Here is a 17,970-nt window from a genome sequence, read left to right as displayed (position 1 = left end):
AGGAAAGCCAGGCTTTGAAGCCGGTTAGCATGGCTCCAAGGTCTATGCTTGTCATCATAGCACTGTACTGCTATGTACAGTGCATCTAACAATGCACGGTAGCATCTGTAGCATCGCACTGTAGCATCTAACCTGATGCAGGTCCTGAGGACAACTTTAGCAAGGTGGCATGAATATATTTGGTTTTTAGATAGACCCTCTATGACGTAGGTACAGATACCAATTTCTTCAGATTTTTTTCTAATTACTAGATTTTATTAGATTCATTCTCTCCACCTACAGAAAAGGCCTTTGCCACCTGAGGTAACTCCTTTACTGAGATAAACCCAGGATATACACAGTTTCTCTGTGGAAGGAGTACCCCTCCACAGAGAAAGGACCCCACTCTGTTGGCCCAGCATTTCACATTTTCTTCTGATCCTGTCACTTGGATTACTACTGTTATCAAAATATTTTTCTTTTTGAGTTGTACCTTAGAGATTCTGAGTTTCATTCTAATACAGAAGTACATATTTTCTTAAGACATCTTCATGAGTGAGACTGTTTGAGGAAGGAGGTAAAAAGAAAGACTGTTGATTTCTTTTTTTTTTAAGATTTAATTTATTTTTTTTTAGAGAGGGAAGTGTGGGGGAGAGAGAGAGAAAGAAACATCAATGTGCGGTTGCTGGGGGTCATGGCCTGCAACCCAGGCATGTGCCCTGACTGGGAATCAAACCTTCGACACTTTGGTTCGCAGCCCGCGCTCAATCCACTGAGCTACACCAGCCAGGTGAGTTCGTCTTCACAACACAGCCTCAAGTACTTGCCTTTTAAGAGTCACTTTTAAGGGGATTTATACTATAGGTAGGAAATAATAAAAATGTTTTAATAAAAACAGTAATTCAGTCACCAAATTTAATGTTAGTCTAAACTCTTATTCTTGCTGAAAATAAATGCACAATAAATATTTCTTGAATGAACAATGAGTCATCATCCCAATGCATCTCATACTTCGAGTCACCTTTCCAGTCCTGGATATGATTGCCCCAGGGAATATGAAAATTCTCATCAGTAAATCATTATGGCAAGAAATAAAAGCTAAGAAATTCTTAGTTTCTTAAGTCCCAGGTCCCCTTAAACTTTCATCCATGCTTCTACATCTGTCTGACCCATGCCTACATTTCTCAAGTGACACCGCCGTCAGGGAGAAGGAGAAGGAGGAGGAGCAGGCAGACAAGCCAACAGTGTGGTCTCTCCCTCAGTTCAGCCTTGGGTTACTGCTGTGAGCGATTTGCGACTTGCCAGCTGAGTCCCAGCAGGAAGCAGATGGCACATTCAAATCAGGGTCACTTAAGTAGAATTTACTGAAAGGACCATTTAAAAGGTGTAGTGATAGGGTAGGAGAACCCCAGAGGAGAGTGCTAGTAGCCGTTCAGCTTCCTCCTGTACACTTAGGCATGAAGGGGTGACGAGAAGGTGTGGTTTCCAGAACTGCTCAAGGAGGGATTACGTAGAGGGCTCCCTTCTCTCGCCTGAGACCGTGTGAAGAGACAGAGCCAACCCTGGCAGCCCTGCTGGGAGGGAGCTGGAGTGACAAGTCCCTGCCGCACTCCCCTGCTTCCCTCCTGTCTGTCGCCAAGGCTTCTCTGGGCCAAACCCGCCTGGAAGCCGGAAAGCCAGGGAAGGTGTGAAGTGCAGACGGTACAGATCAGCCTTCTGGGGCGAGGGCAGCGTAAAGAAGGATGCACAGTGTGTCTGCAGAGGCAAACACAAGATTTCCAGCATACTTTTGTTTATTCCTTCCAGCCCAAATGAATATGTACCAGGTTAGACTATTTAAATCAACTGATGTTCATATGCAAGTGAGGACAAATGAGCCCAAAGTTGTTATTGTTTTTTAATTTTCATATTTTTTAACTTAAATTTATTGCCATGACATTGATTAATAAGATGATACAAGTTTTAAGCGTACATGGCTGTGACACACGATCTGTATATTGCACTGTGTGCCCACCACCCGGAGTCTAATCATCTTCCCTCACCTTAATTTGGTCTCCTTTGCCCTTTCCTATCCCCCACTCTCCTCCCTCTAGTAGCCACCTTAGCGTTGTCTGTGTCTGTGAATTTGTGTTCGTTTCTTCTTGTTTGTTCATTTGTTCCTTTAAGTTTAATATCCCCCATATGAGTGAAATCATATGGCTCTTAAGTCCTTCTGACTTATTTTGCATAGCATGGTATTCTCAAGATCCATGCATGTTGTCACAAATGCACTTTATCTTTTCTTAGGGCTGAGTACCATATATGTACCATAGCTTCTTTGTCCACTCATTTGTTGAAGGACACTTCAGCTGTTTTCATGTCTTGGGCACCGTGAATAATGCTGACATGAACATAGGGGTGCATATGTATTTGTGAATATATTATGCATGAGAGAATGCACACCAATTAGAACAAAAGAAAATAATCTAATTTAACCAAAATTCCAGGAACTCTAATGCAACCTAAGAGTCGTTTGCTGTGTGGGTTTTTTTAAAAATATAAAACTATCCTCATGTTATACAAATGAGTCATGAAATGTTTAGCTTTAACAGGTTGAGGGTGGTACAAAAATCAAGAAGTTCCTACAACTAGAAAGTTCTCATTGAGTATTTGAAGTTATTGAGTTAGCTTTGTATATTCAGAGATTGACAACACTGTTACATAAAGCCAAATAGCAAACATTTGGCTTGGTAGTTCCTCCACTCTGCTATTGTAGCCTGGATACAGCCATAAGTAAATGGGCATGGCTGTGTTCCAATAAAGCTTTAGTTACAAGGCCAGGTGACTAGCTGGCCCCTGTGTTCATTAATCAAAGGAAAAAGCTATGGTTTTGAACAGACAGGTGTGGGTTCCAGTCCCAGCTCCTCCACTCTCAGGACAGTGGCCTTGGACAAATTGCTTATTCTCAGATCAAACTCCCCACCTCATAACGTCAATGAAGAATGTAGGTAAAGTGACCTGGTCGAGATGAGGTAGGGACTCAATAAACGGCAGTTGCCTTCCTTGCTACACAGCACCAAAGAAAATATAGAAACTGAATAAGTGAATTTGGCTCAAACATGTTGAGCTACTTGCAAAGTGGGTCAAAAGGTCTCTAGGGAAAATTGGGAAAATATATTGTCTAAATAAATTCCATGGAGAAAGATATTACATAAAAGTGCCAGAGTTTTAATTTTTAAAATGAGCAACTTAATATCTGGAGCACAGTTTAGTGGATCGGAAAGAACGGGCTGCGTTATTATCGCCAGCAGGGGACTACCTAATTGGGCACCCATCACCTCACCAGGGAAAACACAGCTGGAACCCAAACAGCTCACGGTGAACAAGAAAATGGTGTGCAGGAGGGGTGGAGAGAAATGAGACAATGGGCTTCTAGAGAGAGAGATGCAAAAAATAAAAAGGCATGGCTCCAAGGTCTGCAGCAGGTCTCAGAAGCAGAACTTGTAAGTCAGAATTTCCCAGACGTACATGGTGATTTACTGAAAACCTTTCCCACCCAGTTCCTCTCCATATCAGAAGGTTACAGCAAACTTACAATAAATTTTCATCAGGAAAAAAAGGAAAGACACCCTTGATCTCATGCTGGCCATGCTCTTCCCTCCAAATTAGGCCCTATAACCTCCAGAAATTGTCCCATCTCCCAAGGCTGGATAAGTCCCCCATCCCCCACGCTATGTGTTGTCTAGCACACTGGCTTTTCCAAATGGCATGGCCTTTTTATTTCTGTCTCTTCCATTTGTCCACAAGCACCTGAGAAGAAAGATTCTGTGAGCTGTTTTTGGAGCTACGGTCACACTGCCGCACTCAGTGCAAGGCCTCCAAGGAGAATGATACACACTTGGTGAATAAAGAATAACTAGCCGAAGGTGGATTAAGGCAGGGTCCCTTTTTTCTCTTACGATATTTACATGTTCCTTCATTCCCCAGCAATAAATAAACCGTCACCCTTTCAGACTTAATCCCTCTAATTCCCATTTTCTTGGTCGGTGAAATGCTACACGTTCTGCTGAGGTCTCAGTTGTATGATGAGGGCAAGCAACCTGCCGCGGAGCCTGATAGCACGTGTTTATTCAACGCCTATCGGTTCTTTCCCCTTTTCACATCATTATGCTACGAACCTCCGTCATTTCTTAGCGAAACATTTGCCTGCAGTTATATTGCCTTTTCCCATCTTCTTTTTAAATCAGTTAACAACAGAATGAGGCAAGCACGCTTTAAATAAATAGCAGTGTTTGTTTGTTTGTTTGTTTGTTTTAGTTTCCATAGAACTGGCATGCATTCCAGACCAGGACAAAATCAACTTTGCTTCACCTGAAATTACAGTCAAAAATAAAATGCACTCATTTTTCAAAATTAAATTTATCGTGGTGACATTAGTTGTTAGCAGGATCATACAGGTCCATTTCTGGGAGCAATGCATTACTCCTGACATCAGCAAACCGAAACCCTTAGTGCTGTAAACTAATGTCAGAGTGGAATGCACAGCAAGTATGGAGCCCACACGTTACCAATAAAATCCTTACAACTACCCCCACGTAGATTTACAATAGGCAGTAGGGCTGCCTATTACAACTTTTGGCAGCTGACTTTTGGTGTTCAAATCCTGGTCTACTATGATTAGTTGGTAAAGCAGAAAAAATACTCAGAGCATAGGGTTAGTGTAAGGGTTGCATTAGTGAATATCTAGAAACCTTGCACAGTGATGCTGAATACAAAGCAGCCACTGTGTGTGTGTGGACCACGGTTACTATTGCTGTCGTGTGGATCACTCTGAAGAAATACTGGCTGTCTCTGAAGTGCGCACCTGTAAAGGCAACGACACCTCGACAGAGTAATTTTCCAATTCAGAGTGCTTTCTTACTACAAATTTTCACCTGGAAGATTTCATCTCCGTCACTCTCCCTTTCACATCCGGAGAAAATGGGCTGAGAACAGTTAAATTATTTTCCAAGGTCACAACATAAGTAAATGACAACAACACACTAAAATCCCAAATCTGACCCCATTTGCAGTATCCATCTACCACACCACAGCGAAGGCAGAAAGAGACCTAAACACGTGGATGATAGAAGAGACGCAAAGCCAGGTTAAAATCTAACTGCTGGGAGATCACGTGCATATGGCTGGTCAGAGTGAATCTAGTATGGATCAACCTGTGGAGGCACACCTTCTCGGGGCCTGTGCATTCTGGGTAAGAAGCTGCTGCCAACGTCAACGTGCCTCACTTAGCATTTGACCCCAGATCTACGGAGTCAAACTCTCAAACTTATTTATCCACCTGCTATTGTGAGTGAACTGTGGTACTTCTCTGGAAGTATTTAAATGCTGAATAGGAGAAACCGTTTTATAAAGGGTGATATAGGCATTTAAAAATGTGCTGGGGTATAGATTTCATACAGACTTTCGAACCTCTGTGAATGTCCGGTTTCATCTCCCATAGCTTTCCTTTCATTCAGTGTTAACACGTGATGCCTTCCAAAAGGAAATGGTGATTTGTCATGAAATGAGGATGTATAGGAAAAGGACTTTCATAACACGCTCTTGTTCACTGCATGTTAATAGAACCAGTTGCTTCTTTCCATATTTTTAAAAGATGTTTCCTCTTTCCAGAAAATGTGCTAAATGTCGGTGTGACATTCAGGTCAGTGTTTAACTGGCAATCATTGGTATATTAAAGTTACCTCTTAAAAACAAGACAGCACCATCAGGCAGATGGATAGCATCAAGGCGGGGCTACTGGGCTTCATTACATGGTGATGGGCTGTTGCTAATAGACAAACACAGGTAAGTCCTACATCAAGAGGGCAGGGAGTCTGATCCAACCTGCTGCAAGAGTCAGAAATAGCCAATGCATTGTGATGCAATCATCAAATCCCCTTCTCTGCACTGACCCACAGGAGATGAAAGAGCCGTGAGACAAATCGTGGTTCAAAGGCTCTTGGCTGCCCTGTCATTGCTTTTCTGTCATTTATGCGCTTCAATTTTCTTCTCCAGGTGCACTTTACCCTTCTTATCCTTTTAGTGAGTAAGTCATCCTTACACAACATTGTCTCTGATGTGGCATCAACTACTTCTATGGCAATGACTCCCAAATCTTTATCTTTAACCTTGACTCCCCTCATCCCTTGATCCCAGCCCACTGAATCTCCCCACCCGGGGATCCCACCGGTACCTGGGTGTTAAAAGCAGAACTCCTTCCTCCTGACACATCTAAATTGGCTTTTCTTCTCAGTTTTTATCCCCAAATACATGTCAGAGCCATCTTTGGTTCTTTCCTCTTTCCTCGATCTCCGCTACACTAAAACCTGTCAGGTCGACCTCTGAAACGTCATTCAAATCTGTGAGCTTCTCTCTGTCTCCATTGCTAATGCTTTCCATAACACCCCCCTCTCTTTTTTTCTTGGACTGATCTGGTAGCTGTCTCCTTTATCTTCCCACATCTTGTCACTCCGCTTTCCAAATCATTCCTCGCACCGACTTTTTGAAACGCAGATCTGATATTGTCATGTTTCTCTCCTTAAACAGCCTCTCTTCCCTCCCTGGCCCAGTGAACGTCTTCTCGCTCTTTCAAGAGCAAAGTCAACTGTTCACAACTCCTCTACAAACCCTATCTTGACTTCTCCAGGCAGATTTAGTCTCTCTCGTCTGAACCCAATAGCCCTTTTAAAAGCATCTGTTACACTGCTGTCACTTCTTTGTATATTGAAGTGACTGGTGTAATAGAAACTTTGACAAATGCACCCAGGTGACAATGTTTAGAAATTTTCTTTTCAGGACCCCAGGTTCAGACCACGGCTCCGTACTGAAATTCCTACTGTTGATCCCCAATAGCATGCAAGTGTGTGAGAACACAGAGTTAGTTTGTGTGAAGGGTTAAGATCTTTTTTGAAACTCTATACCGAGAGTCCAAGCCCCAACCCTAAAGTATACCATTGTGGGTCTGTGTGTGCCCATGCACACACACACACACACACACACACACACTAAACCCAAAATCCCAAAATATCTTCCCTGGCTTGCTTATATTGTCTTTTTTTCCCTTGTTAAACTATAAGCCACTACGTATACTTCCCTGGACTTTCTCACTCTTGGGTCATCTACTTCTGAGCACTGTTAACTAATCTTGGCCTTGACCCACCGCACTTTCCTGTTTCTTGTCCCATTTTTTTTCTCAAGAACTAACCTAAGTAACTGTATTTTCTGAAAGAACCAAATGAGAGGTGAAGCTCACTTTCATTCCAACCCTTCAGGTAACAGTAAATGAGGGCTTTTTTGTTGTTGTTCTGCTACCTAGAATTTGTTCGAGAACCCTTTGACCTCTGTTCAACTCAGTGCCAGCTACATGTTAGGAGAAGGCACTAAATATTTATTTGTCAAATGAATGAACACATTTTCTTTGTGGAAAGTTAGTACTGAATCAAGAAATGAAGCTGTAGATAAATAAACCCTGGATGTGAGTCTTAGATTCTTGGCCAAAGAGAACCCTAAAGCACATCAAGCCATGGCATTAAGTCTTACCAAAACATACCAGAAAAACATAGCAAACCAACCTAAAAAACATTCTACGATGGTTCTGTACTTATATGCTAGTTATGCTGTGTGCTGTAGTGTTCTATCATCGCCGACTGACTATTCAGTAAAATGTTATTAATGGTTACTGCCTGGTCTCAGTGACATGTAGAGGAAGGAAGGAAGGAAGGAAGGCAGGAAGGAAGGAAGGAAGGAAGGAAGGAAGGAAGGAAATTGCATGTATAATAATACTTTCTATTAGTAAAAATTTGTCTAAATGACATTAAATAGGTAAGGAGAATTGAACTGTGGGTGTTGCACAGGAATGGAGCAGATTGCTACTTCAATGATTATGAGAGTAAGTCTTATGGAGATAGAAATTATGGTGATGACATTCGTGGAGTTGAAGGCTTCATCATCCTGTGATGAACGGAGACCCCCTCCTGACCTGTGCTGTACCAGTAACGTGAGTGAAACGCATCATGTCAAGCTTTTGGGATGTACAGGTCGTTCTTTGCTGAAATATCACTAATTCATTTTCCACAACAGAGAGATTATGAGAAATAAATGAAAAAGCAATTTAGATAATCTTGGAGAGTGGGATTTCTCAAGCAAAGCAGAAAACTCAGAAACTGGAGAGGGAGAGAACAAAGTTCATTACATAAAAATGAAAAACCATAGAAAAGATAATATAAAGAAATATAAAAGATATATACTCCATTGATTAAAAATTGTAAATATACATAAGGAATAGATATCCATAATGCACAAAGAGTTCCTGTAGATCAATAACAAAAGAATTCCAGAAACATTGGCAAGTGCTATAGAAAGGCAAGTTATTTAAAAGATCTGTATTTAGTAATATAAAAGAATATTCACAATGTTGCACATATAGAGAGATAAATGCTATGCCTTTCTTTTAAGTATACATGGGTATATATGTATGCATAAATGTAACATATATACACATGTATTCATATATTTTGTTTATATGTGTAAATAAAAGGTATTAGAAAAATATGTAATGACCTTTCAACTATTAGAGTTCAAGAAATTTTTTGACTGGAAGTTCCTTAATTTATGAAACAGTTTTTAAAATGTATAAGGACGATCCTTTTTGGTAAACATCAATTAACACTTGAAAATGCTTTTATTTTTCAGTTCAATTATGGTGTCCTGCAAGTGACAACAAGGTCAAGCCGTTTAATGATACTGTTCGAAGCTGCTTTATGCTGATTGATCTGCTTGTTCTGTAATCACCTGTTTCATCTTGTGGATCTGTCAGCTTTCCTTTGTGCATTTGAAGTTATGCTATTGAGTAACCACAAACGTAAGATTGTTCCCTAACCCTTTGAAAAATTTTCTCTCTTCCTCTCACAACACCTGTTGTTTAAGGCCTGGTTTGTCAGATAGTACTACAGCCACACCAGCATTCTTTTGCTTTGTATTTATGTAGTAGACCTTTTTCTTCTTTTAATTTTAACCGATCTGTATTCTTACTTCAAGTGTGCTTCTTTTAAACAGAGTTTGATCAAATCTATTTAAAATCCAGTCTGACAGGTTTTTGTCTTGATCCATGTAAATAATCTATAAGCAAATAAGAAGCTGCGCCACATCACTAGTCATCAGAGAAATGCATTTTAAAACCATAACAAGATGCCTCTACCAAGCCAGCAGAAGGATTAAAATGTAAAATAATGACAGTAGTAACTTTGACAAAGATATGGAGGAACTGGAACTCTCACCCACTGGTAATATAAGACTAAATTTGTTAAGGCTCTCAAGAAATGGTTTAGCAGTACCTACTCCTAAAGCTAAACCTATGCAGCCCTCACACACAAGCTCTGTACCTAGGTATATACCCAACAGAAATAAGATGGGCATATCTGTCCAACAAAAGACATGCATGCCCTAGAGAATTCACAACAGCTTTTTAAATCATAGGTAAAACTGAAAATTACTCTCAAATGTCATCAACAGGAAATGGACAAATTTAGGTTTATTTGTGCAATTATATACCACACAACAATTCAAAAAGCAACTACTGATACATGAACAAGAAGGAACCACGCAGATGTGATGTTGACTGAAACAAGCCAGACATAAAAGTTTAAACACTGTGCGATTCAAGTCACATAAATGTTGATAAGAGGCAAACTTCACCTTGGGCGGTAGATGTCAGAACAGTGGTTACTGGTAAGAGAGGTTGACTGGTAATGAGGGTGACTGGCATAAGGAAACACCGAAATACTGAAAATGTTCCTGATCTTGACCAGAATAGTGGTTTCATGGGCTATACACCTACAAACGGTCATCAATCTGTACATCTAAGATGTGTGTACTTTACTATGTATTATATCTCAATAAAAAGAAAAATAAGGAAACAAAATAAGTATCAAGGTGAAACGTGTTCATCGTTTTGTTTAAAAAATGCAATGCTATTTTGCCCCTTCGGGTGAACCAGCTGAAGTTTCTTTACAGCTCAGTCAAACACACAGCATCCTGGGAAACACCACTTTTGCTGGAGAGCAGACGTTTGCAACCTCAGGGAGAGTCAAGCGGGTGAGGTGTGAGACCGAGGCTGCTGCCGCAATGATCGTGTGACTGAGGCTGAGCTCCACGGAGTTATCGTGCCAAGTGCTCCGTTTGCCTCGCTTTGATCTAGTAGTGGGTACTTTTGAGACGGGATATTGGCAGCCATCCTTCTTGGCAGCTTGTAAGCAATTTAGTGTTGTTCTCAAGGGTACTAGTTCTGGAGACAGACTGCTCGGGTTCAAAGCCTGTGTTGACAAGTAACACTTGATTAATAACATTAGCTCTGCATATGTTTCTTTTTGGCATGTTGAAAAAACAGTGCATATTTGGAATCCAGACTGTCTTAATTCCTGAGTAGATTCAAAGAAGACATTGATTTATTTTTAATCTTTTTGTTACTCATTGATGACAAAGCACTAAGTGGGGAGTTGAAAGTCATTTGTCAAGAGGAGATAAGAAAGAAGGGGCCCTTTCATTCCTTTCATTTCACTCCCGTGGGCCCCCTTTAAAATCCGCGATCTACACAGTCAGACTACATTAGTCCCCGTTTCCCACACAAGAGAATGGGCAACCAGTAGAATATTGTCCAGTCCTTCGTATTATTCCTTATTCCACATTATTAATTCTTTTTTCTTTCAGTTTGGCTTCAAGCACCTTCAGATTGGACTACAAATTAACCTGAATTCAACGGAAGCTCTTTGTTGCCCAGAGCTCCAGCATTCCAGCTTTTACACTCACCGGCAATTCATCTGTTCATCATCCTTCGTAGAGGGTGGTCAGCTTTCACAGAGTTGCAAATTCATGTAGCATCTTCTCAGCAATTCATTTTGCATTCTTAAAAAAAGTATAGTCACTGAATAAAGAATCCTCAAGGACCTCACTTCATTGATGCCTGATGACACACACCACTTGATTATGTGGGCAGCTAGGGATGGCTCAGCTCGAATGTAACTTTCCTGAAAAATAGTGTGTGGCCCACTGTTTGCACAATGCCTAAAAGCCTGTTGACAGGTGAACCCCTTAGCTGGCCATCTGGATAATTACTAAATGACAATCACCTAGGAATGCACACAGAGCTGAATGGGTGACTGGATTTTCACTTTGCTTCCAGTTTGTATCTTTTTTTGCCGTAGTTTTTTCCGTTTCACTGATCTGACTTTCCTTCTAATTCACCTGTGATGGCAGCCATTGGGGTACACAGGATTTTCTTTCAGAATGACAGCATCCCTCACTGTTCTGCCAGAGTTTCATATTCCTTTCTCCCTGGGGTTTGTGTTTGATGGGGATCTGAACAATTGACAAACTATAATATGTCTCGCCATGTATAATTAATGTTGGCAATCAGGGCCCGTCATGTGAGTTTGGGGTGTAAATGTAGCAGCCCAATAAATAAACTGTGTTCAAAGTTCTAAACACTCAGTAAATTTCTCAAATTAATAACATCTTTAGTGCTTTTAATCTTGATTAATGAGGGAGACAGCAACATACTTGGACTTTGGGGCTACCTCAAATTTAAATTCCTTATCATCACATCTTGCAGCCTATGTAAATTTTGGCATCTTTTTTCACCTTTCTGAGCCTCCTTTTGGTAACCAGTAAAATCCAAATAACCTGTGATGGTTGCTGAGTAAACCAAATGAGATATAATCTGAGAAGGTGCATTGGGAACTATCGAGGGATTTATAATCGTAAAGTATAGGGATGTACAATAGCATTTACTATGTTAAGAAGAATAGCATCAGCAGCTGAATACAAAGTCGACTTAAAAGCTTATAGAAACCTCAGGGACAGGAGTAATGCCATCGCATTATTTCATGTTCCATATATTGGCTGAAACGAGGCGTACCTCATAAATATTGGCTAAATGAGAAAAAATTTAAACTTTCAAATAGAAGAGTCTTTTTAAATTTCTGATCTTACTGCTGTATTCTAATAGATTCACTCTGTTGCAAAAAGTGATTATGTTCCACTTGCTAAAAATCAATCAATACCACCTTGGCCACTGGGGCTCAGTTGGTTGGAGCATTGCTCTGGAAGCAAAAGGTTGCACGTGTGATTCCCAGTCAGGGCACACACCTAGGCTGTGGGTTCGATTCTCCATCCAAGCACATACAGGAGGCAGCCAATCTCTTTTGTATCAGCGTTCCTCTCTCTCTCTTTCTCTCTCTCTGAAAGCAATGAAAAAAACAAGTCCGCAGGTGAGGATAAAAAAAGTTAAAAATGAATCAATACCTACTTGTTAAAGGCTTACTATGTACATGGCTCTTGGTTGGGACTACGAGAAAAACAAAAATATCATTTGAAATCAGGGAGGGAGAGTGCTGATGTAGAGTGTTGAATTTTGCCTATGTGTTCAACCCTGCTGTCCCCTTTGTCCACAGTCCATTCCAATGAGTAAATTTTGTCAGCACCAGAAAGCAGAAAAAGTCAAAACCCTGCTGGATTTTAGTGGAAGTAAAACAGAATTAAAAAGAAAGTTTTCCAAATTCTAAGCCACTGGGTACAATCAGAAAAGTGAACTAGTGAATGTACGTAAAAAGGACCCCAGAAGAAAACCAGCAAAGCAACCAGAATTAGGGTGGTAATGAGCTAGAGGTGACGCTGAACTCCTGTCGTGATAGATTCAAGTAATAGTGAATGCACTGAAATCAAGAATAGTGCTTGCAGGTTAAATATACAATTGCTCAAGAAAAACAAACCACAGAGGTAAAACCTATGGATGTTGTTGAATGCCATGTCACTGAATTAGATGACCATCTGGAGACTTTATCCTAAAACTCAGAGGCAAATGATAAAAAGATACACATGATTAAAAAAGCGAAAGAGGCAAAGAGGCATAGAGTGTAGATCCATGATGCTTTATAGCTAGATACACAGACAGAAATATCAATATAGATAGAAATGTATACACACATATACATATATATCTGAAGGAAGAAATAGAGAACAGTGGATGGGGATAGAAAACAAGCCATGATAAAATTAAAAACTAAAATGTAATAGTGTGGTGATTGCTGGGGGGAAGGATTTATAAGGGGACTAAATGGTAATGGGAAAAAGTACAATAAAGATTAAATTAAAAAATAAAATTAAAATATACTTGAAAATAAGAATTTATATCATTAGGAATAAAAATGGGGATATAAGCATAATGAGTGAAATATTTTCATTATAGTTAGTATAATTTTATGAGATTATGTACATATTCAAATATGTACACATAATATACATAAACTTTGGTCATGATTTTGGTTAAAATCTTAATGAAAAGCTTTATTTTCAATGAAAATACTACACCACCAAAACTGGCAAGAGAAAGGAAAGAAATCTAAGTAGATTAATAATATAATATAAATGACAAAATTTGTGAAATAACCCCTCCTATGATAAAGACCAAGTCCCGATGAAGTAAAGAATATTGCTATCAAACTCAAAATAAGTTACAACAAAATACACCTTTCTTGTGATTTGAAACTATATCAGGGCACTGAGGAAAAAAATCCAATTTACTCAATAAGGAAAGCAAAAGCAAAATCCTAAAAAGAGAATTCTAAAAAGAAACTATAGACTAATACAAGGGACTGGTTCAAAAAGCCTAAATATAACATTCATGTATTAAATGAAAAAGAAACTAATTAAAAGAATAAACTGTCACAGTTCTACTATATTTTGTCTAATGAATTTGTGTGTCATTTTCTTATATTTAAAAAACTTGGATTTTCATGGACATTTTATTAAAATGAGTAATTTAATAATAAATTCATTGGTCTGAAGTGCTTTTTAACTTTCCTGATGCTAAAGCAATATTATCTTCTCCAAACTAGTTCTACTCAATTCTTTTTATAACCCAAGTCTCCTTTGGATAAACCAACCTATTTTAAAGTAAATGGTATTTGAGCTTAAATGTCAAAATAAATTAAACATTGTGACAAAAATATCAAAGCCATGGTCATTTAAAAAGAAAGATGTATGTATATTTTATTCCAAAAATAAGTAATTTTACCTTACTGATTTAGTGTTGATGTAACTACTGAGTCCATTTGCTTCAGATAGAGTTTTTCATACCAGGAATGACAGAAGGGTCACTTTCCACATCAAACATGTGTCTTCTATGGTAATGAGCATCCTCAAAGTCTCAGCATCTTGCAGTAGCCCAGATTTCTCTCTCACTCATTAAATAGGTCCAGTTTAGGATGGCAGAGGCTCTGCTCTGTGTCACCTTTATTGTGGATCCCAGGCTGATAGAGCATCGAGTTTCTAGACCACGGCTGGTATAGTGGGTTGAACCGTGTCCTCCAAAACTTCGTAACCCCATGGAACCTCACAGACTGTGATTGTATTTAGAAATAGAGTCTTTGCAGATATAACTAATTAAGGCTATTGAGATAAAAACCACACTGGATTTAGTTTGGACCCTAAATGCAATGACTGACATCCTTATAACAAGAGGAGAGGACACATGGACACAGAGAAAGTCATGTGAAGATGGAGGCAGAGCTGGGCGTAATGCACCTGTAAGGCAAGGAATGCAGATTCCAGCAACCACCAGAGGCTAAGAAACAGGCAGGGATGGTTTCTCCCTTAGAGGCCTCAGAAGGAGCTAACCTTACTAACCCCTGACTGTACACTTCTGACATCCTAAACTGTGACATAACAAATTCCTGTTCGAAGCCTCCTGACTTGTGGTCATTCATGGAAGCCCTAGAAAACTCACACAGGTGGCAACCAAGGCAGTGGGAGAGGGGGTTCTGGAATGTCTCCCTTTGGCATTAAATGTGCAGCCTGGAACTGCCACGCCTCCTTCCCACTCATAACTCAGTAGCTGAAACTACTCACACAGCCCCACACAATAATGAGGAGGGGTCAGAAAGTGTAATCCTACCACATACCAAAAACAAAACAAAAACCAGACACCAGAAATATTTGGCAATGACACTCATGACTACCACTGAGCCCACCGTACTGCTTTGCTTTCATAGTCCAAAGCACAAAACATAAAACTTCACAAATATATGCTAATGAAAATAGATGACACTCAAATTCTCTTCTCTTGTGACTAACAAAGATATGTGGTCCCCCAAATCTCCAAAGTGACGTTCCATATGTCCTTTGCGACAGCTACATCACATCTGAATTCTAAAACCCCTCTTAAAATCTGGCAGTGACTCAACATTAGTTGAAAAGTCTTCCTCATAACTTTCTAGATGGCATTTTCAGGAACAACAATTGGGACAATATTGCCTGAATTCATCTTGCAGAGATTGGATTTGGATATTTTCTTAGAAATAATTTTTGAGAGACTTGTCTTTATAAGCTTCATTAAGACAAGAAAATGATGAGGCATTTTAAGAGAAATTTCGCTGAATCTGTAGCTGGATTCAGGCTCTGTGTGTTTGAGGTAAATCATAAAGGATAATAATGCCGGTAATGCAATGTATTCAAAACTTCAGTATATCAGATAACTGCCCCAAGCTATACTGAAAGTTACACTTTTTTTTGGTGGTTAATACATCCTTATGTCTGATTTTAAAAAAGCAGGAAAAAAAATGTGTTTCAACTTGTAAATCTAGCCAGGCTGTCTCCTGTTGACAATTGAGGAAACTCGGTAAGAGACAAAATAACATCATGATAGCATTCAGATCTTCATAAAGCAAGGCAAATATCTGGCGTGTAGCGAGTATTTCTTTTTACCTGACTCCCTTATGATATGGTTAATGTCTTACAGATGGCTGGGCTGTTTTGGAAGCCAAGGCTTAGAGGTGAACGGTACAAGCAGGACTTGGGGAGAGAGTGAGAGGCCATGCTTTCTGAGAGAGTCGTGTCCCTCTTGGCCTGTGTCCTGTGGGCTGCCACCACCGCCCAGGGGGTGGCAAGCTGCCCCTTGCCCCCAGACCCCAACACTGAATGTTAGTGACCCCATGCTGGCCTCTCCTCACTAGCTATTCAAAGCTTGAGTTTCACTCACCATATCGGCCTTGTCTTCTGAGTCAGTGGTGTTGTGATTCAAAAGAAATGGAAGATAAGGAGGGATGTGACTAATTTTGTTAGGGCCTTCTGCACTGGAGGCTGGTTGGCATTTGCCTAGAGAAAAATAAAGCGCAATAAGTTTCTCAGAGATAAAGAGCAGCTAGCACGGGAAGAAGTCCTAGGCTGAGAGGAAGTTCTGAGTCAATTCAGTGATGAGAAGCAGACCCCTCGAGTTGGGGGTTTATGTGCATCATGGTATTGGACCAGAATTTGTCATCATTCTGTACTTTCCTTTACAAATCAACTGAGAATTGGCCCACCCTCTACCTCTATAAGTCATTGTAGTCTACTTGTCTCCTGTAACTTTAGGAAATAAAAGAAGAGGGGAAATAAATACCATACAACAATATTGCCCCTAAAGTGGTGGTGGCTGCCCGAAGGCAGGTGGGCAGGCAGGGAGGACCTGTTCAGCCCTTGGAGATCACTGATCTTGGCAGCACCGAGAGCAGCCCCACTGGTCAGACTTCTTTCTCTCCAGCAGCAAAGCCAGCCTGGGGCTCTGTTGTGATGAGCAAGCTTAACAGGATGAGGCTGAGCCCCCAAGGCTGGAAGGCATGCTTACACCAGCACTTTTTCTGCAGTTTCTTTAATCCTACAAGGCCAAATTTTTCATGCTGAGTAACAGAAGCCACAAAGCGGCTACTATGTTCTATCCTCTCAGCAACTGATCCCAGGCTCTTCTGCCCCTTTTTTATGCCAGAATTGCCTGGCACCCCAGCGAGCTCTCTACCCTGTGCAATGGCATTCCAACCACCGCCAGCCAGAAGTTACAGCCAATCTTGCTGTTTGCCACAAAAGGGACCTTGGGTCCACTGGCACCTTCAGTGATAATGAAGCATTTCCTGGTAAGAAGTGGGAACTCCTCTCCACAAGTGTGCTTGGGCTTGTGCAAATGGCGCTTTGAAAGAGTCCCGTGTGCTCGGAGTCCATGCGCCAGTGGGATCGGCAAAGGTGCTGAAGCATTAAAGGCTGGTTTCTCTGCTCATATTCAATTCTGGGGCTTTGCCTCATGGATTTTATTGTTTTATTTTTTTTTTACTTTTTAGCAGTTTAATTGTCTGAATATGAATTTATTCTATACCCTCCCGATTGGGTTTCAATGAGTTTCTCAAATTTGTAGTCTTCTGCAAAATTGGGAGAGTCTTTAGCCATATCTCTTCAAACATTTTTTCAGCACTACACTTTTTCTTCTTCTTCAGAAAGACTAATGACCCAAATCTTAGAATTTTTTTATATTGCTCCACAGTGTCTGAGGATCTGTCAATTTTTTAAATTATTTCTCTCCTAGTATTCCCATAAAATAATTTCTATTGAGTTAGCTTCAAGTTCAATGACTCTATCTTCTCTCATCTCCAATCTTTTCTACAGTATATCCAGTGAATTTCTTTTTTTAATAATCATTTTTTTCATTTCTGAAATTTTCATTTTGTTCTTCTCTCCTTCTATTTCTTTACTGAAACCTTCTTTCCATTCTTTTGGAGAGCTTCTGGCCTTACTTGCTGGGACACTGCAATTAACAGGGGTGTCCAACCCGCAGCCTGTGGGCCGCATGCAGCCCAGGATGGCTATGAATGTGGCCCAACACAAAATCATAAATTTACTTAAAACCTTGTATTCTGCTCATCAGTTTTCATTAGTGTTTGTATGTTTAATGTGTGGCCCAAGACAACTCTTCTCTTTCCAGCGTGGCCCAGAGACGCCGAAAGGTTAGACACTCCTGCCCAACAGGTGTCTAAAGTCTTTGTCAGATAATCCCAACATCTTTCACATCTAGGCTTTGCTATCTATTACCTGATTATCTTTTCCTGTGTAAGTTGAGATTATCATGGTTCCTCATATGCCAAGCGATATTGGATCATGTCCTGGACATTTTGATGATGT

This window comes from Phyllostomus hastatus, unplaced genomic scaffold (assembly GCF_019186645.2).
Source record: "Phyllostomus hastatus isolate PE091 unplaced genomic scaffold, TTU_PhHast_1.1 phas_contig_210, whole genome shotgun sequence".
NCBI lineage: Eukaryota > Metazoa > Chordata > Mammalia > Chiroptera > Phyllostomidae > Phyllostomus > Phyllostomus hastatus.
This window is presented reverse-complemented; position numbering follows the sequence as displayed.